At 52.5% G+C, this 25190-nt stretch overlaps 37 non-coding genes across 37 annotated transcripts; 30 read left to right on the top strand and 7 right to left on the bottom strand.

Moving 5' to 3' along the window:
• The first annotated feature begins 3403 nt into the window (after positions 1 to 3403).
• On the top strand, positions 3404 to 3476 carry Trnam-cau (transfer RNA methionine (anticodon CAU)). Its single transcript has one exon. It is a non-coding gene; the product is annotated as a tRNA-Met (tRNA).
• A 296-nt stretch (positions 3477 to 3772) lies between these two features.
• Positions 3773 to 3844, top strand: Trnae-uuc (transfer RNA glutamic acid (anticodon UUC)). The gene has a single exon. It is a non-coding gene; the product is annotated as a tRNA-Glu (tRNA).
• A 198-nt stretch (positions 3845 to 4042) lies between these two features.
• Trnai-aau (transfer RNA isoleucine (anticodon AAU)) lies at positions 4043 to 4116 on the top strand. The gene has a single exon. It is a non-coding gene; the product is annotated as a tRNA-Ile (tRNA).
• Positions 4117 to 4709: 593 nt separating this feature from the next.
• Positions 4710 to 4781, bottom strand: Trnag-ucc (transfer RNA glycine (anticodon UCC)). Its single transcript has one exon. It is a non-coding gene; the product is annotated as a tRNA-Gly (tRNA).
• Positions 4782 to 11120: 6339 nt separating this feature from the next.
• On the top strand, positions 11121 to 11193 carry Trnam-cau (transfer RNA methionine (anticodon CAU)). The gene has a single exon. It is a non-coding gene; the product is annotated as a tRNA-Met (tRNA).
• A 305-nt stretch (positions 11194 to 11498) lies between these two features.
• Positions 11499 to 11570, top strand: Trnae-uuc (transfer RNA glutamic acid (anticodon UUC)). The gene has a single exon. It is a non-coding gene; the product is annotated as a tRNA-Glu (tRNA).
• Positions 11571 to 11768: 198 nt separating this feature from the next.
• Trnai-aau (transfer RNA isoleucine (anticodon AAU)) lies at positions 11769 to 11842 on the top strand. Its single transcript has one exon. It is a non-coding gene; the product is annotated as a tRNA-Ile (tRNA).
• Positions 11843 to 12425: 583 nt separating this feature from the next.
• Positions 12426 to 12497, bottom strand: Trnag-ucc (transfer RNA glycine (anticodon UCC)). The gene has a single exon. It is a non-coding gene; the product is annotated as a tRNA-Gly (tRNA).
• Positions 12498 to 12837: 340 nt separating this feature from the next.
• Trnag-gcc (transfer RNA glycine (anticodon GCC)) lies at positions 12838 to 12908 on the top strand. Its single transcript has one exon. It is a non-coding gene; the product is annotated as a tRNA-Gly (tRNA).
• Positions 12909 to 13289: 381 nt separating this feature from the next.
• On the top strand, positions 13290 to 13362 carry Trnam-cau (transfer RNA methionine (anticodon CAU)). Its single transcript has one exon. It is a non-coding gene; the product is annotated as a tRNA-Met (tRNA).
• Positions 13363 to 13667: 305 nt separating this feature from the next.
• Trnae-uuc (transfer RNA glutamic acid (anticodon UUC)) lies at positions 13668 to 13739 on the top strand. Its single transcript has one exon. It is a non-coding gene; the product is annotated as a tRNA-Glu (tRNA).
• A 198-nt stretch (positions 13740 to 13937) lies between these two features.
• Trnai-aau (transfer RNA isoleucine (anticodon AAU)) lies at positions 13938 to 14011 on the top strand. The gene has a single exon. It is a non-coding gene; the product is annotated as a tRNA-Ile (tRNA).
• Positions 14012 to 14593: 582 nt separating this feature from the next.
• Positions 14594 to 14665, bottom strand: Trnag-ucc (transfer RNA glycine (anticodon UCC)). Its single transcript has one exon. It is a non-coding gene; the product is annotated as a tRNA-Gly (tRNA).
• A 340-nt stretch (positions 14666 to 15005) lies between these two features.
• Trnag-gcc (transfer RNA glycine (anticodon GCC)) lies at positions 15006 to 15076 on the top strand. Its single transcript has one exon. It is a non-coding gene; the product is annotated as a tRNA-Gly (tRNA).
• A 381-nt stretch (positions 15077 to 15457) lies between these two features.
• Trnam-cau (transfer RNA methionine (anticodon CAU)) lies at positions 15458 to 15530 on the top strand. The gene has a single exon. It is a non-coding gene; the product is annotated as a tRNA-Met (tRNA).
• A 305-nt stretch (positions 15531 to 15835) lies between these two features.
• On the top strand, positions 15836 to 15907 carry Trnae-uuc (transfer RNA glutamic acid (anticodon UUC)). Its single transcript has one exon. It is a non-coding gene; the product is annotated as a tRNA-Glu (tRNA).
• A 198-nt stretch (positions 15908 to 16105) lies between these two features.
• Trnai-aau (transfer RNA isoleucine (anticodon AAU)) lies at positions 16106 to 16179 on the top strand. The gene has a single exon. It is a non-coding gene; the product is annotated as a tRNA-Ile (tRNA).
• A 592-nt stretch (positions 16180 to 16771) lies between these two features.
• Positions 16772 to 16843, bottom strand: Trnag-ucc (transfer RNA glycine (anticodon UCC)). Its single transcript has one exon. It is a non-coding gene; the product is annotated as a tRNA-Gly (tRNA).
• A 340-nt stretch (positions 16844 to 17183) lies between these two features.
• On the top strand, positions 17184 to 17254 carry Trnag-gcc (transfer RNA glycine (anticodon GCC)). Its single transcript has one exon. It is a non-coding gene; the product is annotated as a tRNA-Gly (tRNA).
• A 381-nt stretch (positions 17255 to 17635) lies between these two features.
• Trnam-cau (transfer RNA methionine (anticodon CAU)) lies at positions 17636 to 17708 on the top strand. The gene has a single exon. It is a non-coding gene; the product is annotated as a tRNA-Met (tRNA).
• A 305-nt stretch (positions 17709 to 18013) lies between these two features.
• On the top strand, positions 18014 to 18085 carry Trnae-uuc (transfer RNA glutamic acid (anticodon UUC)). The gene has a single exon. It is a non-coding gene; the product is annotated as a tRNA-Glu (tRNA).
• A 198-nt stretch (positions 18086 to 18283) lies between these two features.
• Trnai-aau (transfer RNA isoleucine (anticodon AAU)) lies at positions 18284 to 18357 on the top strand. Its single transcript has one exon. It is a non-coding gene; the product is annotated as a tRNA-Ile (tRNA).
• Positions 18358 to 18976: 619 nt separating this feature from the next.
• Trnag-ucc (transfer RNA glycine (anticodon UCC)) lies at positions 18977 to 19048 on the bottom strand. The gene has a single exon. It is a non-coding gene; the product is annotated as a tRNA-Gly (tRNA).
• A 340-nt stretch (positions 19049 to 19388) lies between these two features.
• Positions 19389 to 19459, top strand: Trnag-gcc (transfer RNA glycine (anticodon GCC)). The gene has a single exon. It is a non-coding gene; the product is annotated as a tRNA-Gly (tRNA).
• A 381-nt stretch (positions 19460 to 19840) lies between these two features.
• On the top strand, positions 19841 to 19913 carry Trnam-cau (transfer RNA methionine (anticodon CAU)). Its single transcript has one exon. It is a non-coding gene; the product is annotated as a tRNA-Met (tRNA).
• A 305-nt stretch (positions 19914 to 20218) lies between these two features.
• On the top strand, positions 20219 to 20290 carry Trnae-uuc (transfer RNA glutamic acid (anticodon UUC)). Its single transcript has one exon. It is a non-coding gene; the product is annotated as a tRNA-Glu (tRNA).
• Positions 20291 to 20488: 198 nt separating this feature from the next.
• On the top strand, positions 20489 to 20562 carry Trnai-aau (transfer RNA isoleucine (anticodon AAU)). Its single transcript has one exon. It is a non-coding gene; the product is annotated as a tRNA-Ile (tRNA).
• A 592-nt stretch (positions 20563 to 21154) lies between these two features.
• On the bottom strand, positions 21155 to 21226 carry Trnag-ucc (transfer RNA glycine (anticodon UCC)). Its single transcript has one exon. It is a non-coding gene; the product is annotated as a tRNA-Gly (tRNA).
• Positions 21227 to 21566: 340 nt separating this feature from the next.
• Trnag-gcc (transfer RNA glycine (anticodon GCC)) lies at positions 21567 to 21637 on the top strand. Its single transcript has one exon. It is a non-coding gene; the product is annotated as a tRNA-Gly (tRNA).
• Positions 21638 to 22018: 381 nt separating this feature from the next.
• On the top strand, positions 22019 to 22091 carry Trnam-cau (transfer RNA methionine (anticodon CAU)). Its single transcript has one exon. It is a non-coding gene; the product is annotated as a tRNA-Met (tRNA).
• Positions 22092 to 22396: 305 nt separating this feature from the next.
• Positions 22397 to 22468, top strand: Trnae-uuc (transfer RNA glutamic acid (anticodon UUC)). The gene has a single exon. It is a non-coding gene; the product is annotated as a tRNA-Glu (tRNA).
• Positions 22469 to 22666: 198 nt separating this feature from the next.
• Positions 22667 to 22740, top strand: Trnai-aau (transfer RNA isoleucine (anticodon AAU)). Its single transcript has one exon. It is a non-coding gene; the product is annotated as a tRNA-Ile (tRNA).
• A 592-nt stretch (positions 22741 to 23332) lies between these two features.
• On the bottom strand, positions 23333 to 23404 carry Trnag-ucc (transfer RNA glycine (anticodon UCC)). Its single transcript has one exon. It is a non-coding gene; the product is annotated as a tRNA-Gly (tRNA).
• Positions 23405 to 23744: 340 nt separating this feature from the next.
• Positions 23745 to 23815, top strand: Trnag-gcc (transfer RNA glycine (anticodon GCC)). The gene has a single exon. It is a non-coding gene; the product is annotated as a tRNA-Gly (tRNA).
• Positions 23816 to 24196: 381 nt separating this feature from the next.
• Trnam-cau (transfer RNA methionine (anticodon CAU)) lies at positions 24197 to 24269 on the top strand. The gene has a single exon. It is a non-coding gene; the product is annotated as a tRNA-Met (tRNA).
• A 305-nt stretch (positions 24270 to 24574) lies between these two features.
• Trnae-uuc (transfer RNA glutamic acid (anticodon UUC)) lies at positions 24575 to 24646 on the top strand. The gene has a single exon. It is a non-coding gene; the product is annotated as a tRNA-Glu (tRNA).
• Positions 24647 to 24844: 198 nt separating this feature from the next.
• Positions 24845 to 24918, top strand: Trnai-aau (transfer RNA isoleucine (anticodon AAU)). The gene has a single exon. It is a non-coding gene; the product is annotated as a tRNA-Ile (tRNA).
• Positions 24919 to 25190: the final 272 nt, after the last annotated feature.

Below are 25190 nucleotides of genomic sequence, written 5' to 3'. Positions count from 1 at the left end.
GTTCTCTGCGATACTATCCGTCAAAGCTTCACTGGTGGATCCACTGTGCGAAGCCAAAACTACGTCGCACTTTAATGTCCTACAGTTATCAAAGAGCGCGAGATCTGAAACTGACTTTTGAGTATTATTATTCGGTGCTTCGCGAACTTTATGATCCTTCTAAAATGACATGTGCCCACCTTTCTGAGATTCGGAAAATTAAAGCCAAGCTCCTTAGTATTAAACGACTTCAGATGGAAGGGTTGAAGCTTAAATCTAAACCACCGTCCACCTTAGCACATGAAATGACTTCTATGTACCATCTGTTTCGTCACCAAAAGCACCGTCGACGTGTATTGATTGACGGTCTTACGGCAGCTGATGGTTGCCGGCTTACCTTACAGACTCAAATAACCCATGAACTTACCTGCTACTATGAGACCTTATATGCTGTGGCTGATTCTGATCCGGTTGATAATGACGAGATTTTAACTGCTATCCCATCAGTTTTAACAGAGGACCATAATACGGAGTTTTTAGCTCCTTTTACTGCAGACGAAATTTCAGCTTTTATTGCTTGTTCACCATCTCACAAATCTCCTGGTCCGGATGGCCTTCCTAAGGAGTTCTTTGTTCGCTTTTGGACTATTATTGGGCCTGTTTTTACGGATATAGTAAATGAAATTTTGAATGGTGGCACAATTCCAGCCGATTTCAAGAGAGGTACGGTTGTCCTGATACCGAAATCTGCTGGTTTGAAGACAGCTAGTGACTTTCGTCCTTTAACCCTTTTAAATTTTGATTATAAGACGGCTGCTAGGGCTGTTAATGCACGTCTATCCCTCTTGCTTACACCTGTAATAACTCCTTGTCAAAGCTGCTTTCCAGGGCGCTCCATCTTGACGCCTCTGGCGGGATATCGTGATGTCATGTCGATTGTCGCTGTCACCAATATTTCCTGTGCGCTTTTATTTGTTGATTTTAGTAAGGCTTTTGATCGTGTGTCCCATTCGTTTTTAGAGCTTCTGCTGCGCCGACTCGGTTTTAATGAAAAGGCGCTGCTGGTACTTAAGAATATGACGACTGGCATTTCTGCTAAGATTGACATTAATGGCCAGCTGACGAAGGTCATTGATATTAAACGTGGCGTCCCACAAGGTAGCCCTTTATCCATGACCCTTTATGCTCTCTCCCTTCAACCACTCCTCACACGTCTCAACTCGACACTTCGTGGTCTTACGATCTCTGGGGTTACCCAGACAGCAACAGCTTATGCTGATGATTTGGTTGTTTTGCTTCGTTCCGCCGCAGAAGTGCCGCAGTTGAAAATGGAACTAGATAAATTTTCTGCGGCCTCAGGTTCTCGTATCAACCCCCGTAAAAGCAAACTCTTGAATTTGCGGGGCTTCGAACATGTGGTTGTTCCGTGGGTTACGGCTGTTGAACACCATACACATTTAGGTATCTATCTTGAGCGGTGTCCTCTTCGTATGGCTGCGAAAAATTGGCAAGTGGCCATTTCCAAGCTTCAAGGTGTTTTATTCGAACACTCATGGCGTTCGATACCGCTACTGCAAAAAAAGCGTGTATTAGACACTTATGTTTTATGTAAAGTATATTACGTTGCTCAGTTGTTTCCGCTTCCCCGAATGCAGGGTGCAAAAATGTTCCAGCTTCTTAACAGATATATTTGGCGGGGGCACATTTTTAAATTACGTCGTGATGTTCTTACGCAGCCGCGTCTTGAGGGCGGTTTGTCGTTCACCGATGTCCGTGTCAAGGCTGCTGCTCTTTATGTTAAGCGAACCCTCCATCTTTTATTTTCTGAGTCCCCGACTGTTACTTCGCGATTATTCCATGTCGTTCGTCCTGCGAGCTTGTCACCGCCTATTAACGTAGGGCCTCTAAATGCGAAGCTACGGCATGTTCGGGACTTCTACATTGAGATTAGTTATCTGGATCTCCACTTACAACGTCGTCCTGTTTTTACTACGCGAACACTGCTTGACAAATGGCACAGGTCTTCTTCTTCCATCCCGATTGTTTTGCAATATCCCCGTTTTAATTGGCGTAACATATGGACGAATATTAGCTTACCCGTTCATTCAGCGACTGTTGCCTCCCTATGGTATAAGGTAGTTAATCAGCTGATTCCTACGAACGAACGACTTCATCGTATAGGTTTAAGTGTCTCTCCGCTTTGTCAAACGTGTGGTTGTGTTGATACACTCCCACACCGATTTACCTGCGCTGACCGTCTTCGCATGTGGTACTGGCTGCGCCGACAATTGGCGTTACTCACCAGGAGCTCGGAATCGGCATTCACAACTGATATTCTCTGCTGGCCGGACACGGTTTTTTATCCCCGGACAAAGAACAACACCATTATGTGGCTTCTTGGCCGTTACATTTTTGCTGTGGTTGATGGTAATGGTATTTCCGATTTTATTTCGTTTATTGGTTACATGCATCATGAGTACTGGACGCAACAATCTTTCAAACATCTTAAGAGGGACTTTGCGAATATGCTTAGTATTGTTTTCGAAAAGCGGGGGATTGGTTAAGTTTCCACTTCTCTTGATCGCTCCTGCGCCGGATGCATTAATGGCACCGGTATAGGGGCATACTGATCTCACTTCATGATAGGGAAGACATTCTCGCTAGCACTTAGTTATTTTTTGCCTTCCTGCCAAGCTTTTACCTGTTTGGATAGACAACGCTTCATAAGCACCGTGTCCACATATGAGTATCATAAGACTCCGAACCAAGGACGATTACTACGTATTGGCGCCACTGTGCTTCAGTGCAGGGAGGAGGAGACGTCATGGCCAGGCCTCGGGATTCGACCCCTGCCCAACGCGCCTCCACCGAGCTGCACTGACTCATTTAAAAAAAAAAAATGGATAAGGCGTCGGACTTCGGATCCAGAAACAAAAAAAAAAAAGGTGGCCGAGTGGTTAAGGCGTTGGACTGCTAATCCAATGTAAAAAAAAAAAAAAAAAAAAAAAAAGTGGTAGAATGCTCGCCTGCCACGCGGGCGGCCCGGGTTCGATTCCCGGCCGATGCATCATTTTGCTTTTCCCGCGATAATGCTGCCGTGTGGCTTGCGCTCTTGAGATACACGATCCACAAGAATGTATAGCTGGATTCCCTTGAGAAGAACCACTAGGACGCTCGCATCATGCTCTACAGACTAGCGTCGGCCTGGCCTCACAAGTTGCTGTGTCCAGGTGCCTCCGAGGCACTGAACGTTAACGACAAGGAGTGCTGCCTATCGTTTGCAAAAGCTGCAGCAACACCGCAATCAACTGGGCCGGCAATGCACGTGTAGCGATCAGAACACGTTATCCAGGAAGTACAGTGTCTCTCCGTCTAACATTGGGTAAGCTACTTACCCAGTTTCCAGGACACACGGTTCACCCGTGCCTCGGTAGCGCAGTAGGCAGCGCGTAAGTCTCATAATCTTAAGGTCGTGAGTTCGATCCTCACGCGGGGCATTTAATTTTCTGTGACTGGTGGTGGTGCTGTTGCTAGGGCCCCAACTTATTTCATGTTTGTTATCCACAACGGTTCAGCGGGAAGATGTTTACTTCCTGTCATTGCTACTTACAGCTTCCATTTTCCTCTTCTCCCAGCAGAGCATGAAGCCAAAAATATTGCTCTGAGACGTTTGAGGTGCGCGCCTTGCCAGTCAGTATGCGCAAAGACGCTCGCAAAGAGAGAAGGGCGCCGACGCGGGACACGACACGAAATGCGACAAGCGACCGTCCGAACGGTCGAAGACACGCCCACAACCGGTGTGGTCTAGTGGCTAGGATACCTGGCTTTCACCCAGGAGGCCCGGGTTCGATTCCCTGTACCGGAACGGAATTTTTTCCACACGAATTGCGACAAGTTTGAGCTGACCGAGCTGCCGTTTCCCGTCCTGCTCGCAATATAGCTACTGTTTCGTGACCGTCCGCAGAATATAGGCGAGGGAAGCAGACATCCGACGACCATAGAAATGGTGTACGGCTTCATGTCATACGTTTCCAGCGCAGGGCTGAGCAACTGCGTCTGTCGAGGCCCGTTAGCTCAGTTGGTTAGAACGTCGTGTTAATAACGCGAAGGTCGTGGGTTCGATCCCCCCACGGGCCACTACTCTTTTACTACTACGGAAAGGCAGCGCCAATTTCAGCAGGCGAGTGTGATGACCAAAAGATCATCTCCCTGCGTGGAAGTTGACAGAGGATCCGAACCCGACTTGTCGGGAAGCGCCACAGCATTCACTCGGCAATGGCCATAATATGTTGAATACACTGGTTCTCAACCGATAAAGAGAAGATGAAAGAAAATGTCCGATTGCCGATGCGTAACAACTTTGGCCCTTGTCAGTACTTGGGCGGGTGAGCGCATGGGAACACAGGGTACTGTTGGCAGTTTTACTTCCTATTTTTCTTTCTCCTTTGTTTTCGGAGCTACAGCCCGATTCGGTCAGGGAGACGCCACCGTGAAATGAACGGGCGTGCTGTGTGTACATCGCCTCGCCTCTCCTTACCTCTCTCAGTCGTTTCTCGTGCTTGTCGCTTTGATATAGGCCGATTTGAGAGCATCAGCTCTCGCGTCAGCTGAGCAAAGTCGAGACAAGTCGAGACACACTTTAGGCTGGTCTGCAGCGAGTAAGAGGGGGACAAAACATTAATTTAAGGGCGCGTGGCGAAAGTACTCATACGCGAAATTAAAAAGCCTGTTGCGGTGGCCGGGAATCGAACCCGGACCAACTGCTTGGAAGGCAACTATGCTGACCATTACACCACCACCGCGCAAGCGTGTGCCCCGACGCCGCGCTGTGTCGGCTTCCCGCCTGTCGGCAGCGGCCGAAGGTGATCGTACCTGGCAGGCGCATTTCGAGGTAGGCTAGGGGAGCACATCCAGACGCATTCGGACGGCGTATCCGCGCACGTCGCACGTCGCGCAGAGCTCCGCCGTCGTCGTCGGTTTGTTTACATCGCCGGGACTTTGGCGCTTCGTTGTTCGTGATTTCTGCTTTGAAGATTTGTAAGTAACAAAATGTCGACATTTTCGAGAGCTAACACTGCTCAGTGTGTATTTGATAGAAGTGCTGTCCGCCCTACCGCATTTGAATTACACGAGTGGTTATTCGAAGACCTAAAGATACCGGAAGAAATCGTAGACACCTTTCAGTTGGACTTTGTTCAGTATTGCTTGTTCTTGAAATTTACCTCTGGGGACATGTGTGAAAAATTTGTAGCTAAATTTGGTGGCAGTCGACGTTTTAAACATGCAGACGGCAGTATTAGTAATGTGCAAATTGTGGCGTCAGGGTTTGGCATTCGAACTGTCCGTGTTTTTAATGTGCCACCGGAATGCCCTGACCAAATTTTATCTCGTGCGTTGTCTCGGTTTGGTGACGTTCTGAACATTTCGATGGAGAAGTGGTCTAGTGCATACCGTTACAAAGTTGCTAGTGGTGTCCGTAGTGTACGGATGGACCTGAAACAACATATTCCTTCCTATTTTGTAATCGGTGGGGTTCGTGCCCAAGTCTCATATATCGGGCAACCGCCGACATGTGCCGTATGTCATTCCACGGAACATTTGAGGGGTGACTGCCCTCGACGGCGGCCTGTTCAGTTACCGCGCGAAGATGTGGGTGGTGGTGATAAGTTTGTGCCCCTCATGAGTGAGATTGTGGCAGGAACATCCTTTACCGGTCCGACCGACCGACCGATCGAGCGCACGACGACCGTTGCTTCCGTCGAAGTCCCGTCCGTCGCGGAACATAGTCACACGACTGCCGGGCAGGAGGAAATGGAGGTTGTCCAGGACCCGCCTACCCCGACCGACCGGGTTGATGACGAAAGGGACATACGCCCTGTTGCTACTGCTGCCGTTCAATCGGAATCGGTGGAGGCAACAGACGCTTGTTTACCCCCGCCGTCCCTCCCGGTACCAACTTCTGCCGATACTGTAACGCCTTCAGCGGAAAGTAAAAAGCAACGTCGCCAGCGGGGCAAGGGTAAACAGGTCAAGGATCAGAACCCGGCCGCCCTCGCGAATCCGCCAGCCACGGAGAGTGGCAGTGAAAGTGAGGCAATGTCACAAGGTTCCTCTCGTAGTAGCAGCCCCGCCAGGACAGAGAAGATTCGAGCACACACTGAACAGTTGAAACAATTTCTCAGTGCCGGGAAGGAACAGGACGTTGCCGCTGCGAAGCGTAAATTAGAACAGGGCAGTGAGCAGTTACCACAGCGCCCGCGCAAACATTCTGTGCCGTCACAGCCGGCCGTACCATCGCGTGGCGGCCAGGCGGAAGCCACCAAGCCGTCGGGCGACGCACGACCACCCCCGCCACCTGACAGTCAAAGCCCGTGGTGGCAGCAGCAGGAGGACGAGGGGGGCCAGTAGACACGCTCGCAGATCCCTATCGTTGTCATGAGTCCACCTACATTGCAATTGACCTAGAAACGAATGTGTCTTGAACTGTGTCCAGTGTATTGTTGTGCCATGTTTTTGTAGACTTGCTACTAACCACTACAGTGTTTTAAGACCTATTGAACTTTCCGTTTTATGCCAGCTGCCATTCATTTAAGTATACGTCCGGCGTTTTCTCACTTCGTTGGTGCTTTTAATATTGCTCTGTCTTGCCCATCTGCTTAAAATGTCAACACACCCACACCCATCGAGTGTGTTTTCTGTTTTGACATTAAACGTTGCCGGTATCTCAGCGGTGCACAAGGTAGCTGCATTTAAAGATGTTTTATATCATGGAAATTTTAGTATTGCCCTTCTTCAAGAAGTGTCTAGTGATGTTTTTAGCAATATTCCAGGCTACGATGCTATTTACAACCTGAATAGTGACAATAACTGTGGCACCGCAATTTTATTTAAGTCGTTTTTCGAACCTACGGACATCAGACTTCTCCCTGATGGTCGTGTACTGGCGTGTGTCATTGCGGGAGTCCAATTTGTCAACGTGTATGTGCCCTCGGGGACTGATCAAAAACGCACAAGAGCTCGTTTTTTTACCACGGACGTATGCCCCTTTTTGGCCACGGCTCGTCCCATTATATTCGGTGGTGATTTTAATTGTGTTGTTGCCGCTGCGGACCAATATCCCACCCCCACTAAATGTGCAGAACTGAATACCCTTTTAAATGCAGCGGAATTGCGTGATTCGTGGCGTCACTACCACCCAATCATGACGCAGTATACGCACTTTTCTACCGGAGGGGCCAGTAGAATTGATAGGATCTATGTTTCACGGGAGCTAACAGACGCTTTATGCGCAGTCGAAGTTCTGCCTGTCGCCATGAGTGATCATTGTGGCTACGTGTGTGCTTTGCGGTTGGAGTGCTGTCGCACGAAATCAGTTCCGGCATATTGGAAATTCAATACCGGGTATCTGGGTGCCGAAGGGCTCCGTGCGGAGGTGCGTGTAGCATGGCAGCAGTGTTTAGTGAAATTCCACAATTACGGGTCCTGCATCGAGTGGTGGGTGGCGCATGCCAAACCGATTTTGCGGAAGGCGGCGCAATTATATAGTCGTGAAGCGAGTTACTGGCACAGGCGTACGTTGGCATTTTATCAGCAGTGCTTACAGGATGCTATCAATTCACCTGCTGGCCCCGACGCAAACGTTAGACTCCGTCTGAGCAAAATTAAAGCCAGGATTTTGCGGTTGCACCGGGAAAGGTCGAACGGCTTAATGATTCGGAGCCGTCCCTTGTGCCACATCGATGACGAGGAGCCATCGCTCTATCATCTTGCCCGGGAGAAGCAACAGGCTCGCAAAAAGTATATTGCTGCGTTGGAAACTGATGCGGGGATTGTCTTATCGCAGCGGCACGAAATTGTACGCCATGTCGCCGGCTATTATACTTCGCTTTTTCACGACGCTACCGCAGACGGCGTGGCCACGCGGCTTTTATTACAAGACTTAGTTGACTGCTTGTCCGAACATGACCGTGAAGAGCTGGTTGCAGAGGTGTCGAGCCAGGAAGTATTACAGATATTGAAAGCCAGTACAACGGGCAAGTCGCCTGGACCCGACGGTCTTCCTACGGAATTTTATATTACTTTCTGGGATATTGTAGGGGACAAGTTCACGGTGGTGGTGAACGAAGTGCTTCGCGGCATTGCCATCCCGAGTCAGTTTCTCGATGGGCACATTGTTCTTATCCCCAAAAAACGGGGTACGTGCCGTGTCACTGATCTGAGGCCAATTACGCTGTTAAATGCTGATTACAAGCTGGCGGCCAGATGTGTTGCAGCGAAGATGCAGGTAGTCATGGACAACGTCATCTGTCCGTATCAATCCTGCGGCGTTAAGAGGCGGACCATCTTCAATGCGGCATCTACCTATCGTGACGTCATCGCTTACTCCGCCGTCCACCGACTTTCAGCAGCTGTCCTTTCTGTGGACTTTGCCAATGCGTTTGACAGGATGAGCCACGATTATTTGCTGCAAGTTATGGAAAGGATGGGCTTTGGCTTGCGCTTCATTCGCGTGATTCGCCATTTCCTGACAGGGGCCCGTTCGGTGGTGACCATTAATGGATGGCGAACGCCACCTATAGTACTTAGTAGATCGGTGCGACAGGGCTGTCCCTTATCTATGTACCTTTTTGTAATTGCTTTGGACCCACTGTTGCGTGCGCTAGACCGCACGATAGGCGGCGTGGATATTCATCGTGCCTCAGTGAAGTGTCTCGTTTATGCTGATGACGTAGGTGTTTTTATCGGCGACGACAACGATTTTCATCAACTCCGGCCCTTACTGGGGTGGTATGAATGTGCGTCGGGTGCCCTGATTAATCCGAGGAAGACTGTACTGATTCCTTTAGGAAATTGCGAAGTGGATCCCGATCAGACTTGGTTTCGGGTAGCCCGTACTCATACGATCTTGGGCCTTGATGTTACCGCTAATCCTCAGCAGATGCGGGCGCGCACCTGGCGCCGGCTGCTCAATCATGTCAAAGGCCTCTGTAAGACTTACGCCAGCCGACGCCTCACCCTCCTCCAGAAGGTTGACCTAATTAACAGCGCCGTGTATTCCAAGGCCTGGTACGTGGCACAACTCCTGGACGTTCCGCGACCCCTCGCCCGATCATTTTCGCAGGCCGCATACTGGCTCCTTTGGCGCCACGAAATCTTCAAGGTTCGGGCGGCAACGTGCGTCCTCGACACCACCTTCGGGGGACTCGGCCTCGTCGATTTTTCCCGGAAGTGTTCGGCGCTGCTGGTGCACCGCATGGCCGCCCTGCAATTTGACAGCCCGGATGGAACGGCGGCGGCCATGCTCGTCGCTTACCGGCCACCCTCCGAGAGCGCACCGGTGTCCGTGGCGGGCATCCCGTATCAACTCGGCTACGTCAGAGCTTACTACCTGCAGCGGAGCTACGTACTGGAAACGGCGCTGGACAGGAACCGGAATGTTCGCCGACTGTATGCGGCAATGGTCGGGCGGCCACCCCCTCACAAGCTCGCTCTTCGCTTCCCCGCGACCAACTGGCGGCAAGTGTGGCTTAATGTTCATCACTCCGTGTTGCCCTCCGGCGTTCGGTCCCAGTGGTTTAAACTGGTTAACAATACGGTGGCCACAAACCAACGTCTCTCGGACATCCGCCTGCTGCCGTCTGCCAACTGTGGTGCTTGCGGCGTTTCGGACACACGGGAGCATCGATTTCAATGTCGCCTTGTGTCGGCCGTCTGGGAACTGTGTAGGGTCATGGTGGCTCTGATCAACAGGACGACACCCTCACACGTGACTGTCAATGATGTTCTTGCGCCAGTGTTCAAACCGTTCCCTCGCGCGAAGCACAATACAATGGTGTGGCTCCTAGGCCACACGGTCTTTGCTATTCTGGACTCCCAAGTTAAGGACGTGTATACTTATTTCGCGTACTTGTGGGATGCACATTCCCATGTACAGCGACTGAAGCACTACAACGACCTTTTTGCCAATTTTCTACGTGCGGCGTTACAACATGGTTACACGGCAACGTTCATTCATTGATACACGGAAAACTCTGTTGAAGACTGAAGAGGCTATCTCTTATTGTTCATTTTTCATTGATTTTGTTTGAATTTGACCCGATGGTTTGGATGCGTCTGTGCAGATATTATGCGCTACAGAAGAACAAGATTTGTTTTCTTTCTTTTATTTGACCTACAGCAGTGAAGCATCTCGTTTTTCACGTGGCAGTGACAATATTATTTTACTTTCCTTTTCCTACCTTCTTGTTATGGATTTCGGAGTGCGTTTTTAGTTTGTCTTCTCCACGCGCATCCTTTACTCCAAGAATGGACATGGAACTTTATTGTGTGTGTTTTCCTTTTTTTATCAAGAAGAACTCTCCTACGACTTTTAGTTACTCGTCGTCTGTGGCATCGTTTAGGGTGGATATTTTCTTTTGACATTTTCATCGATTAAAGAGGAACATTGCCTTTTATTGTGCGTTCCATTGATGGACAGAAGATTTGAGTTTGTGGACGAATTTTCTTTTCTTTATTGATTTTCACACCATGATCCACGAGAGAAGCCGTCAGCGACGAGCATCTACCACAACAGATGATAGCGTTGAAGCTCGCCGATGAAGGCATATTTTGGTGAGAGCAAGGAGGGCTATAAGGGGAGTTGGGAGGCCCTAAACAAAAAAAAAAAAAATAAAAAAAAAATAAAAAAAAAATAAAAAATAAAAGTGGTAGAATGCTCGCCTGCCACGCGGGCGGCCCGGGTTCGATTCCCGGCCGATGCATCATTTTGCTTTTCCCACGATAATGCTGCCGTGTGGCTTGCGCGCTTGAGATGCACGATCCACATGAATGTATAGCTGGATTCCCTTGAGAAGAACCGAGAACGCAGCACTCGCGGGTCCCCACTAGGACGCTCGCATGGTGTTCTACAGACTAGCGTCGGCCTGGCCTCACAAGTTGCTGTGTCCAGGTGCCTCCGAGGCACTGAACGTTAACGACAAGGAGTGCTGCCTATCGTTTGCAAAAGCTGCAGCAACACCGCAATCAACTGGGCTGGCAATGCACGTGTAGCAACAGAACACGTTATCCAGGAAGTACAGTGTCTTTACGTCTAACATTGGGTGTGGTACTTAGCCAGTTTCCAGGACAAGCGCTTCACCTGTGCCTCGGTAGCGCAGTAGGCAGCGCGTAAGTCTCATAATCTTAAGGTCGTGAGTTCGATCCTCACCCGGGGCATTTAATTTTCTGTGACTGATGGTGATGCTGTTGCTAGGGCACCAACTTATTTCTTGTTTGTTATCCACAACGTTTTCAACGCTTCAGCGGGAAAATGTTTACTCCCTGTTATTGCTACTTACAGCTTCCCTTTTCCTCTTCTCCTAGCACAGCATGAAGCCAAAAACATTGCTCTGAGACGTTTGAGGTGCGCGCCTTGCCAGTCAGTATGCGCAAAGACGCTCGCAAAGAGAGAAGGGCGCCGACGCGGGACACGACACGAAATGCTACAAGCGACCGTCCGATCCGCCGCAGGAACGCCCACATCCGGTGTGGTCTAGTGGCTAGGATACCTGGCTTTCACCCAGGAGGCCCGGGTTCGATTCCCGGTACCGGAACGGAGCTTTTTCCACACGAATCGTGACAAGTTTGAGCTGTCCGAGCTGCCGTTTCCCGTCCTGCTCGCAATATATCTACTGTTTCGTGACCGTCAGCAGAGTATAGACGAGGGAAGCAGACATCCGACGACCATAGAAATGGTGTACGGCTTCATGCCATACGTTTGCAGCGTAGGGCTGAGCGAGCGCAACTGTCGAGGCCCGTTAGCTCAGTTGGTTAGAGCGTCGTGCTAATAACGCGAAGGTCGTGGGTTCGATCCCCCCACGGGCCACAACGCTTTTACTACCACGAAAAGGCAGCGCCGATTTCAGCTGGCGAGTGTGATGACCAAAAGATCATCACCCTGCGTGGAAGTTGACAGAGGATCCGAACCCGACTTGTCGGGAAGCGCTACAGCATTCACTCGGCAATGGCCATAATACGTTGAATACACTGGTTCTCAACCGATAAAGAGAAGATGAAAGGAAATGTCCGATTGCCGATGCGTAACAACTTTGGCCCTTGTCGGTACTTGGGCGGGAGAGCGCATGGGGACACAGGGTACTGTTGGCAGTTTTACTTCCTATTTTTCTTTCTCCTTTGTTTTCGGAGCTACAGCCCGGTTCGGTCAGGGAGACGCCACCGTGAAATGAACGGGCGTGCTGTGTGTACATCGCCCCGCCTCTCCTTACCTCTCTCAGTCGTTTCTCGTGCTTGTCGTTTTGATATAGGCCGATTGGAGAGCGTCAGCTCTCGCGTCAGTCGAGACAAGTCGAGACACACTATAGGCTGGTCTGCAGCGAGTAAGAGGGGGAAAAAACATTAAGTTAAGGGCGCGTGGCGAAAGTACTCATACGTGAAATTAAAAAGCCTGTTGCGGTGGCCGGGAATCGAACCCGGACCAACTGCTTGGAAGGCAACTATGCTGACCATTACACCACCACCGCACAAGCGAGCGCCCCGACGCCGCGCTGTGTCGGCTTCCCGCCTGTCGGCAGCGGCCGAAGGTGATCGTACCTGGCAGGCGCATTTCGAGGTAGGCTAGGGGAGCACATCCAGGCGCGTTCGGACAGCGTATCCGCGCACATTTCGCATCCTTGGCAAGAGTCGGCGCCGGCGACGCAAGAGTACGCAGAGGACCGCGTTCTGGCGGCATTTTTAAGCAGTACAGTGCAGGATTCAGCGTCTGCAGCATCTTCTCGACAGAATGCTACGGCGCTTGACGGCAGTCCCACTTTCCCTTGAGACATCTGCTCGGGAAGCAGGGGGCAGTTAATACCGGCCCGAGCATCGGTGGTTCAGTGGTAGAATGCTCGCCTGCCACGCGGGCGGCCCGGGTTCGATTCCCGGCCGATGCATCATTTTGCTTTTCCCACGATAATGCTGCCGTGTGGCTTGCGCGCTTGAGATGCACGATCCACATGAATGTATAGCTGGATTCCCTTGAGAAGAACCGAGAACGCAGCACTCGCGGGTCCCCACTAGGACGCTCGCATGGTGTTCTACAGACTAGCGTCGGCCTGGCCTCACAAGTTGCTGTGTCCAGGTGCCTCCGAGGCACTGAACGTTAACGACAAGGAGTGCTGCCTATCGTTTGCAAAAGCTGCAGCAACACCGCAATCAACTGGGCTGGCAATGCACGTGTAGCAACAGAACACGTTATCCAGGAAGTACAGTGTCTTTACGTCTAACATTGGGTGTGGTACTTAGCCAGTTTCCAGGACAAGCGCTTCACCTGTGCCTCGGTAGCGCAGTAGGCAGCGCGTAAGTCTCATAATCTTAAGGTCGTGAGTTCGATCCTCACCCGGGGCATTTAATTTTCTGTGACTGATGGTGATGCTGTTGCTAGGGCACCAACTTATTTCTTGTTTGTTATCCACAACGTTTTCAACGCTTCAGCGGGAAAATGTTTACTCCCTGTTATTGCTACTTACAGCTTCCCTTTTCCTCTTCTCCTAGCACAGCATGAAGCCAAAAACATTGCTCTGAGACGTTTGAGGTGCGCGCCTTGCCAGTCAGTATGCGCAAAGACGCTCGCAAAGAGAGAAGGGCGCCGACGCGGGACACGACACGAAATGCTACAAGCGACCGTCCGATCCGCGTCAGGAACGCCCACATCCGGTGTGGTCTAGTGGCTAGGATACCTGGCTTTCACCCAGGAGGCCCGGGTTCGATTCCCGGTACCGGAACGGAGCTTTTTCCACACGAATCGTGACAAGTTTGAGCTGTCCGAGCTGCCGTTTCCCGTCCTGCTCGCAATATATCTACTGTTTCGTGACCGTCAGCAGAGTATAGACGAGGGAAGCAGACATCCGACGACCATAGAAATGGTGTACGGCTTCATGCCATACGTTTGCAGCGTAGGGCTGAGCGAGCGCAACTGTCGAGGCCCGTTAGCTCAGTTGGTTAGAGCGTCGTGCTAATAACGCGAAGGTCGTGGGTTCGATCCCCCCACGGGCCACAACGCTTTTACTACCACGAAAAGGCAGCGCCGATTTCAGCTGGCGAGTGTGATGACCAAAAGATCATCACCCTGCGTGGAAGTTGACAGAGGATCCGAACCCGACTTGTCGGGAAGCGCTACAGCATTCACTCGGCAATGGCCATAATACGTTGAATACACTGGTTCTCAACCGATAAAGAGAAGATGAAAGGAAATGTCCGATTGCCGATGCGTAACAACTTTGGCCCTTGTCGGTACTTGGGCGGGAGAGCGCATGGGGACACAGGGTACTGTTGGCAGTTTTACTTCCTATTTTTCTTTCTCCTTTGTTTTCGGAGCTACAGCCCGATTCGGTCAGGGAGACGCCACCGTGAAATGAACGGGCGTGCTGTTTGTACATCGCCCCGCCTCTCCTTACCTCTCTCAGTCGTTTCTCGTGCTTGTCGTTTTGATATAGGCCGATTGGAGAGCGTCAGCTCTCGCGTCAGTCGAGACAGTCGAGCCACACTATAGGCTGGTCTGCAGCGAGTAAGAGGGGGAAAAAACATTAAGTTAAGGGCGCGTGGCGAAAGTACTCATACGTGAAATTAAAAAGCCTGTTGCGGTGGCCGGGAATCGAACCCGGACCAACTGCTTGGAAGGCAACTATGCTGACCATTACACCACCACCGCACAAGCGAGCGCCCCGACGCCGCGCTGTGTCGGCTTCCCGCCTGTCGGCAGCGGCCGAAGGTGATCGTACCTGGCAGGCGCATTTCGAGGTAGGCTAGGGGAGCACATCCAGGCGCGTTCGGACAGCGTATCCGCGCACATTTCGCATCCTTGGCAAGAGTCGGCGCCGGCGACGCAAGAGTACGCAGAGGACCGCGTTCTGGCGGCATTTTTAAGCAGTACAGTGCAGGATTCAGCGTCTGCAGCATCTTCTCGACAGAATGCTACGGCGCTTGACGGCAGTCCCACTTTCCCTTGAGACATCTGCTCGGGAAGCAGGGGGCAGTTAATACCGGCCCGAGCATCGGTGGTTCAGTGGTAGAATGCTCGCCTGCCACGCGGGCGGCCCGGGTTCGATTCCCGGCCGATGCATCATTTTGCTTTTCCCACGATAATGCTGCCGTGTGGCTTGCGCGCTTGAGATGCACGATCCACATGAATGTATAGCTGGATTCCCTTGAGAAGAACCGAGAACGCAGCACTCGCGGGTCCCCACTAGGACGCTCGCATGGTGTTCTACAGACTAGCGTCGGCCTGGCCTCACAAGTTGCTGTGTCCAGGTGCCTCCGAGGCACTGAACGTTAACGACAAGGAGTGCTGCCTATCGTTTGCAAAAGCTGCAGCAACACCGCAATCAACTGGGCTGGCAATGCACGTGTAGCAACAGAACACGTTATCCAGGAAGTACAGTGTCTTTACGTCTAACATTGGGTGTGGTACTTAGCCAGTTTCCAGGACAAGCGCTTCACCTGTGCCTCGGTAGCGCAGTAGGCAGCGCGTAAGTCTCATAATCTTAAGGTCGTGAGTTCGATCCTCACCCGGGGCATTTAATTTTCTGTGACTGATGGTGATGCTGTTGCTAGGGCACCAACTTATTTCTTGTTTGTTATCCACAACGTTTTCAACGCTTCAGCGGGAAAATGTTTACTCCCTGTTATTGCTACTTACAGCTTCCCTTTTCCTCTTCTCCTAGCACAGCATGAAGCCAAAAACATTGCTCTGAGACGTTTGAGGTGCGCGCCTTGCCAGTCAGTATGCGCAAAGACGCTCGCAAAGAGAGAAGGGCGCCGACGCGGGACACGACACGAAATGCTACAAGCGACCGTCCGATCCGCGTCAGGAACGCCCACATCCGGTGTGGTCTAGTGGCTAGGATACCTGGCTTTCACCCAGGAGGCCCGGGTTCGATTCCCGGTACCGGAACGGAGCTTTTTCCACACGAATCGTGACAAGTTTGAGCTGTCCGAGCTGCCGTTTCCCGTCCTGCTCGCAATATATCTACTGTTTCGTGACCGTCAGCAGAGTATAGACGAGGGAAGCAGACATCCGACGACCATAGAAATGGTGTACGGCTTCATGCCATACGTTTGCAGCGTAGGGCTGAGCGAGCGCAACTGTCGAGGCCCGTTAGCTCAGTTGGTTAGAGCGTCGTGCTAATAACGCGAAGGTCGTGGGTTCGATCCCCCCACGGGCCACAACGCTTTTACTACCACGAAAAGGCAGCGCCGATTTCAGCTGGCGAGTGTGATGACCAAAAGATCATCACCCTGCGTGGAAGTTGACAGAGGATCCGAACCCGACTTGTCGGGAAGCGCTACAGCATTCACTCGGCAATGGCCATAATACGTTGAATACACTGGTTCTCAACCGATAAAGAGAAGATGAAAGGAAATGTCCGATTGCCGATGCGTAACAACTTTGGCCCTTGTCGGTACTTGGGCGGGAGAGCGCATGGGGACACAGGGTACTGTTGGCAGTTTTACTTCCTATTTTTCTTTCTCCTTTGTTTTCGGAGCTACAGCCCGGTTCGGTCAGGGAGACGCCACCGTGAAATGAACGGGCGTGCTGTGTGTACATCGCCCCGCCTCTCCTTACCTCTCTCAGTCGTTTCTCGTGCTTGTCGTTTTGATATAGGCCGATTGGAGAGCGTCAGCTCTCGCGTCAGTCGAGACAAGTCGAGACAGTCGAGACACACTATAGGCTGGTCTGCAGCGAGTAAGAGGGGGAAAAAACATTAAGTTAAGGGCGCGTGGCGAAAGTACTCATACGTGAAATTAAAAAGCCTGTTGCGGTGGCCGGGAATCGAACCCGGACCAACTGCTTGGAAGGCAACTATGCTGACCATTACACCACCACCGCACAAGCGAGCGCCCCGACGCCGCGCTGTGTCGGCTTCCCGCCTGTCGGCAGCGGCCGAAGGTGATCGTACCTGGCAGGCGCATTTCGAGGTAGGCTAGGGGAGCACATCCAGGCGCGTTCGGACAGCGTATCCGCGCACATTTCGCATCCTTGGCAAGAGTCGGCGCCGGCGACGCAAGAGTACGCAGAGGACCGCGTTCTGGCGGCATTTTTAAGCAGTACAGTGCAGGATTCAGCGTCTGCAGCATCTTCTCGACAGAATGCTACGGCGCTTGACGGCAGTCCCACTTTCCCTTGAGACATCTGCTCGGGAAGCAGCGTGCAGTTAATACCGGCCCGAGCATCGGTGGTTCAGTGGCAGAGTGCTCGCCTGCCACGCGGGCGGCCCGGGTTCGATTCCCGGCCGATGCATCATTTTGCTTTTCCCACGATAATGCTGCCGTGTGGCTTGCGCGCTTGAGATGCACGATCCACATGAATGTATAGCTGGATTCCCTTGAGAAGAACCGAGAACGCAGCACTCGCGGGTCCCCACTAGGACGCTCGCATGGTGTTCTACAGACTAGCGTCGGCCTGGCCTCACAAGTTCCTGTGTCCAGGTGCCTCCGAGGCACTGAACGTTAACGACAAGGAGTGCTGCCTATCGTTTGCAAAAGCTGCAGCAACACCGCAATCAACTGGGCTGGCAATGCACGTGTAGCAACAGAACACGTTATCCAGGAAGTACAGTGTCTTTACGTCTAACATTGGGTGTGGTACTTAGCCAGTTTCCAGGACAAGCGCTTCACCTGTGCCTCGGTAGCGCAGTAGGCAGCGCGTAAGTCTCATAATCTTAAGGTCGTGAGTTCGATCCTCACCCGGGGCATTTAATTTTCTGTGACTGATGGTGATGCTGTTGCTAGGGCACCAACTTATTTCTTGTTTGTTATCCACAACGTTTTCAACGCTTCAGCGGGAAAATGTTTACTCCCTGTTATTGCTACTTACAGCTTCCCTTTTCCTCTTCTCCTAGCACAGCATGAAGCCAAAAACATTGCTCTGAGACGTTTGAGGTGCGCGCCTTGCCAGTCAGTATGCGCAAAGACGCTCGCAAAGAGAGAAGGGCGCCGACGCGGGACACGACACGAAATGCTACAAGCGACCGTCCGATCCGCGTCAGGAACGCCCACATCCGGTGTGGTCTAGTGGCTAGGATACCTGGCTTTCACCCAGGAGGCCCGGGTTCGATTCCCGGTACCGGAACGGAACTTTTTCCACACGAATCGTGACAAGTTTGAGCTGTCCGAGCTGCCGTTTCCCGTCCTGCTCGCAATATATCTACTGTTTCGTGACCGTCAGCAGAGTATAGACGAGGGAAGCAGACATCCGACGACCATAGAAATGGTGTACGGCTTCATGCCATACGTTTGCAGCGTAGGGCTGAGCGAGCGCAACTGTCGAGGCCCGTTAGCTCAGTTGGTTAGAGCGTCGTGCTAATAACGCGAAGGTCGTGGGTTCGATCCCCCCACGGGCCACAACGCTTTTACTACCACGAAAAGGCAGCGCCGATTTCAGCTGGCGAGTGTAATGACCAAAAGATCATCACCCTGCGTGGAAGTTGACAGAGGATCCGAACCCGACTTGTCGGGAAGCGCTACAGCATTCACTCGGCAATGGCCATAATACGTTGAATACACTGGTTCTCAACCGATAAAGAGAAGATGAAAGGAAATGTCCGATTGCCGATGCGTAACAACTTTGGCCCTTGTCGGTACTTGGGCGGGAGAGCGCATGGGGACACAGGGTACTGTTGGCAGTTTTACTTCCTATTTTTCTTTCTCCTTTGTTTTCGGAGCTACAGCCCGGTTCGGTCAGGGAGACGCCACCGTGAAATGAACGGGCGTGCTGTGTGTACATCGCCCCGCCTCTCCTTACCTCTCTCAGTCGTTTCTCGTGCTTGTCGTTTTGATATAGGCCGATTGGAGAGCGTCAGCTCTCGCGTCAGTCGAGACAAGTCGAGACAAGTCGAGATCGAGACAAGTCGAGACAAGTCGAGACACACTATAGGCTGGTCTGCAGCGAGTAAGAGGGGGAAAAAACATTAAGTTAAGGGCGCGTGGCGAAAGTACTCATACGTGAAATTAAAAAGCCTGTTGCGGTGGCCGGGCATCGAACCCGGACCAACTGCTTGGAAGGCAACTATGCTGACCATTACACCACCACCGCACAAGCGAGCGCCCCGACGCCGCGCTGTGTCGGCTTCCCGCCTGTCGGCAGCGGCCGAAGGTGATCGTACCTGGCAGGCGCATTTCGAGGTAGGCTAGGGGAGCACAGCCAGGCGCGTTCGGACAGCGTATCCGCGCACATTTCGCATCCTTGGCAAGAGTCGGCGCCGGCGACGCAAGAGTACGCAGAGGACCGCGTTCTGGCGGCATTTTTAAGCAGTACAGTGCAGGATTCAGCGTCTGCAGCATCTTCTCGACAGAATGCTACGGCGCTTGACGGCAGTCCCACTTTCCCTTGAGACATCTGCTCGGGAAGCAGCGTGCAGTTACTACCGGCCCGAGCATCGGTGGTTCAGTGGTAGAATGCTCGCCTGCCACGCGGGCGGCCCGGGTTCGATTCCCGGCCGATGCATCATTTTGCTTTTCCCACGATAATGCTGCCGTGTGGCTTGCGCGCTTGAGATGCACGATCCACATGAATGTATAGCTGGATTCCCTTGAGAAGAACCGAGAACGCAGCACTCGCGGGTCCCCACTAGGACGCTCGCATGGTGTTCTACAGACTAGCGTCGGCCTGGCCTCACAAGTTGCTGTGTCCAGGTGCCTCCGAGGCACTGAACGTTAACGACAAGGAGTGCTGCCTATCGTTTGCAAAAGCTGCAGCAACACCGCAATCAACTGGGCTGGCAATGCACGTGTAGCAACAGAACACGTTATCCAGGAAGTACAGTGTCTTTACGTCTAACATTGGGTGTGGTACTTAGCCAGTTTCCAGGACAAGCGCTTCACCTGTGCCTCGGTAGCGCAGTAGGCAGCGCGTAAGTCTCATAATCTTAAGGTCGTGAGTTCGATCCTCACCCGGGGCATTTAATTTTCTGTGACTGATGGTGATGCTGTTGCTAGGGCACCAACTTATTTCTTGTTTGTTATCCACAACGTTTTCAACGCTTCAGCGGGAAAATGTTTACTCCCTGTTATTGCTACTTACAGCTTCCCTTTTCCTCTTCTCCTAGCACAGCATGAAGCCAAAAACATTGCTCTGAGACGTTTGAGGTGCGCGCCTTGCCAGTCAGTATGCGCAAAGACGCTCGCAAAGAGAGAAGGGCGCCGACGCGGGACACGACACGAAATGCTACAAGCGACCGTCCGATCCTCGTCAGGAACGCCCACATCCGGTGTGGTCTAGTGGCTAGGATACCTGGCTTTCACCCAGGAGGCCCGGGTTCGATTCCCGGTACCGGAACGGAGCTTTTTCCACACGAATCGTGACAAGTTTGAGCTGTCCGAGCTGCCGTTTCCCGTCCTGCTCGCAATATATCTACTGTTTCGTGACCGTCAGCAGAGTATAGACGAGGGAAGCAGACATCCGACGACCATAGAAATGGTGTACGGCTTCATGCCATACGTTTGCAGCGTAGGGCTGAGCGAGCGCAACTGTCGAGGCCCGTTAGCTCAGTTGGTTAGAGCGTCGTGCTAATAACGCGAAGGTCGTGGGTTCGATCCCCCCACGGGCCACAACGCTTTTACTACCACGAAAAGGCAGCGCCGATTTCAGCTGGCGAGTGTGATGACCAAAAGATCATCACCCTGCGTGGAAGTTGACAGAGGATCCGAACCCGACTTGTCGGGAAGCGCTACAGCATTCACTCGGCAATGGCCATAATACGTTGAATACACTGGTTCTCAACCGATAAAGAGAAGATGAAAGGAAATGTCCGATTGCCGATGCGTAACAACTTTGGCCCTTGTCGGTACTTGGGCGGGAGAGCGCATGGGGACACAGGGTACTGTTGGCAGTTTTACTTCCTATTTTTCTTTCTCCTTTGTTTTCGGAGCTACAGCCCGGTTCGGTCAGGGAGACGCCACCGTGAAATGAACGGGCGTGCTGTGTGTACATCGCCCCGCCTCTCCTTACCTCTCTCAGTCGTTTCTCGTGCTTGTCGTTTTGATATAGGCCGATTGGAGAGCGTCAGCTCTCGCGTCAGTCGAGACAAGTCGAGACAGTCGAGACACACTATAGGCTGGTCTGCAGCGAGTAAGAGGGGGAAAAAACATTAAGTTAAGGGCGCGTGGCGAAAGTACTCATACGTGAAATTAAAAAGCCTGTTGCGGTGGCCGGGAATCGAACCCGGACCAACTGCTTGGAAGGCAACTATGCTGACCATTACACCACCACCGCACAAGCGAGCGCCCCGACGCCGCGCTGTGTCGGCTTCCCGCCTGTCGGCAGCGGCCGAAGGTGATCGTACCTGGCAGGCGCATTTCGAGGTAGGCTAGGGGAGCACATCCAGGCGCGTTCGGACAGCGTATCCGCGCACATTTCGCATCCTTGGCAAGAGTCGGCGCCGGCGACGCAAGAGTACGCAGAGGACCGCGTTCTGGCGGCATTTTTAAGCAGTACAGTGCAGGATTCAGCGTCTGCAGCATCTTCTCGACAGAATGCTACGGCGCTTGACGGCAGTCCCACTTTCCCTTGAGACATCTGCTCGGGAAGCAGCGTGCAGTTACTACCGGCCCGAGCATCGGTGGTTCAGTGGCAGAGTGCTCGCCTGCCACGCGGGCGGCCCGGGTTCGATTCCCGGCCGATGCATCATTTTGCTTTTCCCACGATAATGCTGCCGTGTGGCTTGCGCGCTTGAGATGCACGATCCACATGAATGTATAGCTGGATTCCCTTGAGAAGAACCGAGAACGCAGCACTCGCGGGTCCCCACTAGGACGCTCGCATGGTGTTCTACAGACTAGCGTCGGCCTGGCCTCACAAGTTGCTGTGTCCAGGTGCCTCCGAGGCACTGAACGTTAACGACAAGGAGTGCTGCCTATCGTTTGCAAAAGCTGCAGCAACACCGCAATCAACTGGGCTGGCAATGCACGTGTAGCAACAGAACACGTTATCCAGGAAGTACAGTGTCTTTACGTCTAACATTGGGTGTGGTACTTAGCCAGTTTCCAGGACAAGCGCTTCACCTGTGCCTCGGTAGCGCAGTAGGCAGCGCGTAAGTCTCATAATCTTAAGGTCGTGAGTTCGATCCTCACCCGGGGCATTTAATTTTCTGTGACTGATGGTGATGCTGTTGCTAGGGCACCAACTTATTTCTTGTTTGTTATCCACAACGTTTTCAACGCTTCAGCGGGAAAATGTTTACTCCCTGTTATTGCTACTTACAGCTTCCCTTTTCCTCTTCTCCTAGCACAGCATGAAGCCAAAAACATTGCTCTGAGACGTTTGAGGTGCGCGCCTTGCCAGTCAGTATGCGCAAAGACGCTCGCAAAGAGAGAAGGGCGCCGACGCGGGACACGACACGAAATGCTACAAGCGACCGTCCGATCCTCGTCAGGAACGCCCACATCCGGTTTGGTCTAGTGGCTAGGATACCTGGCTTTCACCCAGGAGGCCCGGGTTCGATTCCCGGTACCGGAACGGAGCTTTTTCCACACGAATCGTGACAAGTTTGAGCTGTCCGAGCTGCCGTTTCCCGTCCTGCTCGCAATATATCTACTGTTTCGTGACCGTCAGCAGAGTATAGACGAGGGAAGCAGACATCCGACGACCATAGAAATGGTGTACGGCTTCATGCCATACGTTTGCAGCGTAGGGCTGAGCGAGCGCAACTGTCGAGGCCCGTTAGCTTAGTTGGTTAGAGCGTCGTGCTAATAACGCGAAGGTCGTGGGTTCGATCCCCCCACGGGCCACAACGCTTTTACTACCACGAAAAGGCAGCGCCGATTTCAGCTGGCGAGTGTGATGACCAAAAGATCATCACCCTGCGTGGAAGTTGACAGAGGATCCGAACCCGACTTGTCGGGAAGCGCTACAGCATTCACTCGGCAATGGCCATAATACGTTGAATACACTGGTTCTCAACCGATAAAGAGAAGATGAAAGGAAATGTCCGATTGCCGATGCGTAACAACTTTGGCCCTTGTCGGTACTTGGGCGGGAGAGCGCATGGGGACACAGGGTACTGTTGGCAGTTTTACTTCCTATTTTTCTTTCTCCTTTGTTTTCGGAGCTACAGCCCGGTTCGGTCAGGGAGACGCCACCGTGAAATGAACGGGCGTGCTGTGTGTACATCGCCCCGCCTCTCCTTACCTCTCTCAGTCGTTTCTCGTGCTTGTCGTTTTGATATAGGCCGATTGGAGAGCGTCAGCTCTCGCGTCAGTCGAGACAAGTCGAGACAGTCGAGACACACTATAGGCTGGTCTGCAGCGAGTAAGAGGGGGAAAAAACATTAAGTTAAGGGCGCGTGGCGAAAGTACTCATACGTGAAATTAAAAAGCCTGTTGCGGTGGCCGGGAATCGAACCCGGACCAACTGCTTGGAAGGCAACTATGCTGACCATTACACCACCACCGCACAAGCGAGCGCCCCGACGCCGCGCTGTGTCGGCTTCCCGCCTGTCGGCAGCGGCCGAAGGTGATCGTACCTGGCAGGCGCATTTCGAGGTAGGCTAGGGGAGCACATCCAGGCGCGTTCGGACAGCGTATCCGCGCACATTTCGCATCCTTGGCAAGAGTCGGCGCCGGCGACGCAAGAGTACGCAGAGGACCGCGTTCTGGCGGCATTTTTAAGCAGTACAGTGCAGGATTCAGCGTCTGCAGCATCTTCTCGACAGAATGCTACGGCGCTTGACGGCAGTCCCACTTTCCCTTGAGACATCTGCTCGGGAAGCAGCGTGCAGTTACTACCGGCCCGAGCATCGGTGGTTCAGTGGCAGAGTGCTCGCCTGCCACGCGGGCGGCCCGGGTTCGATTCCCGGCCGATGCATCATTTTGCTTTTCCCACGATAATGCTGCCGTGTGGCTTGCGCGCTTGAGATGCACGATCCACATGAATGTATAGCTGGATTCCCTTGAGAAGAACCGAGAACGCAGCACTCGCGGGTCCCCACTAGGACGCTCGCATGGTGTTCTACAGACTAGCGTCGGCCTGGCCTCACAAGTTGCTGTGTCCAGGTGCCTCCGAGGCACTGAACGTTAACGACAAGGAGTGCTGCCTATCGTTTGCAAAAGCTGCAGCAACACCGCAATCAACTGGGCTGGCAATGCACGTGTAGCAACAGAACACGTTATCCAGGAAGTACAGTGTCTTTACGTCTAACATTGGGTGTGGTACTTAGCCAGTTTCCAGGACAAGCGCTTCACCTGTGCCTCGGTAGCGCAGTAGGCAGCGCGTAAGTCTCATAATCTTAAGGTCGTGAGTTCGATCCTCACCCGGGGCATTTAATTTTCTGTGACTGATGGTGATGCTGTTGCTAGGGCACCAACTTATTTCTTGTTTGTTATCCACAACGTTTTCAACGCTTCAGCGGGAAAATGTTTACTCCCTGTTATTGCTACTTACAGCTTCCCTTTTCCTCTTCTCCTAGCACAGCATGAAGCCAAAAACATTGCTCTGAGACGTTTGAGGTGCGCGCCTTGCCAGTCAGTATGCGCAAAGACGCTCGCAAAGAGAGAAGGGCGCCGACGCGGGACACGACACGAAATGCTACAAGCGACCGTCCGATCCTCGTCAGGAACGCCCACATCCGGTGTGGTCTAGTGGCTAGGATACCTGGCTTTCACCCAGGAGGCCCGGGTTCGATTCCCGGTACCGGAACGGAGCTTTTTCCACACGAATCGTGACAAGTTTGAGCTGTCCGAGCTGCCGTTTCCCGTCCTGCTCGCAATATATCTACTGTTTCGTGACCGTCAGCAGAGTATAGACGAGGGAAGCAGACATCCGACGACCATAGAAATGGTGTACGGCTTCATGCCATACGTTTGCAGCGTAGGGCTGAGCGAGCGCAACTGTCGAGGCCCGTTAGCTCAGTTGGTTAGAGCGTCGTGCTAATAACGCGAAGGTCGTGGGTTCGATCCCCCCACGGGCCACAACGCTTTTACTACCACGAAAAGGCAGCGCCGATTTCAGCTGGCGAGTGTGATGACCAAAAGATCATCACCCTGCGTGGAAGTTGACAGAGGATCCGAACCCGACTTGTCGGGAAGCGCTACAGCATTCACTCGGCAATGGCCATAATACGTTGAATACACTGGTTCTCAACCGATAAAGAGAAGATGAAAGGAAATGTCCGATTGCCGATGCGTAACAACTTTGGCCCTTGTCGGTACTTGGGCGGGAGAGCGCATGGGGACACAGGGTA

The sequence above is a fragment of the Schistocerca nitens genome, chromosome 2 (genome assembly GCF_023898315.1).
Source record: "Schistocerca nitens isolate TAMUIC-IGC-003100 chromosome 2, iqSchNite1.1, whole genome shotgun sequence".
Taxonomy (NCBI): domain Eukaryota; kingdom Metazoa; phylum Arthropoda; class Insecta; order Orthoptera; family Acrididae; genus Schistocerca; species Schistocerca nitens.
The sequence above is the reverse complement of the archived record's forward strand: the minus strand, read 5'-3'. Positions and strand labels throughout refer to the sequence as shown.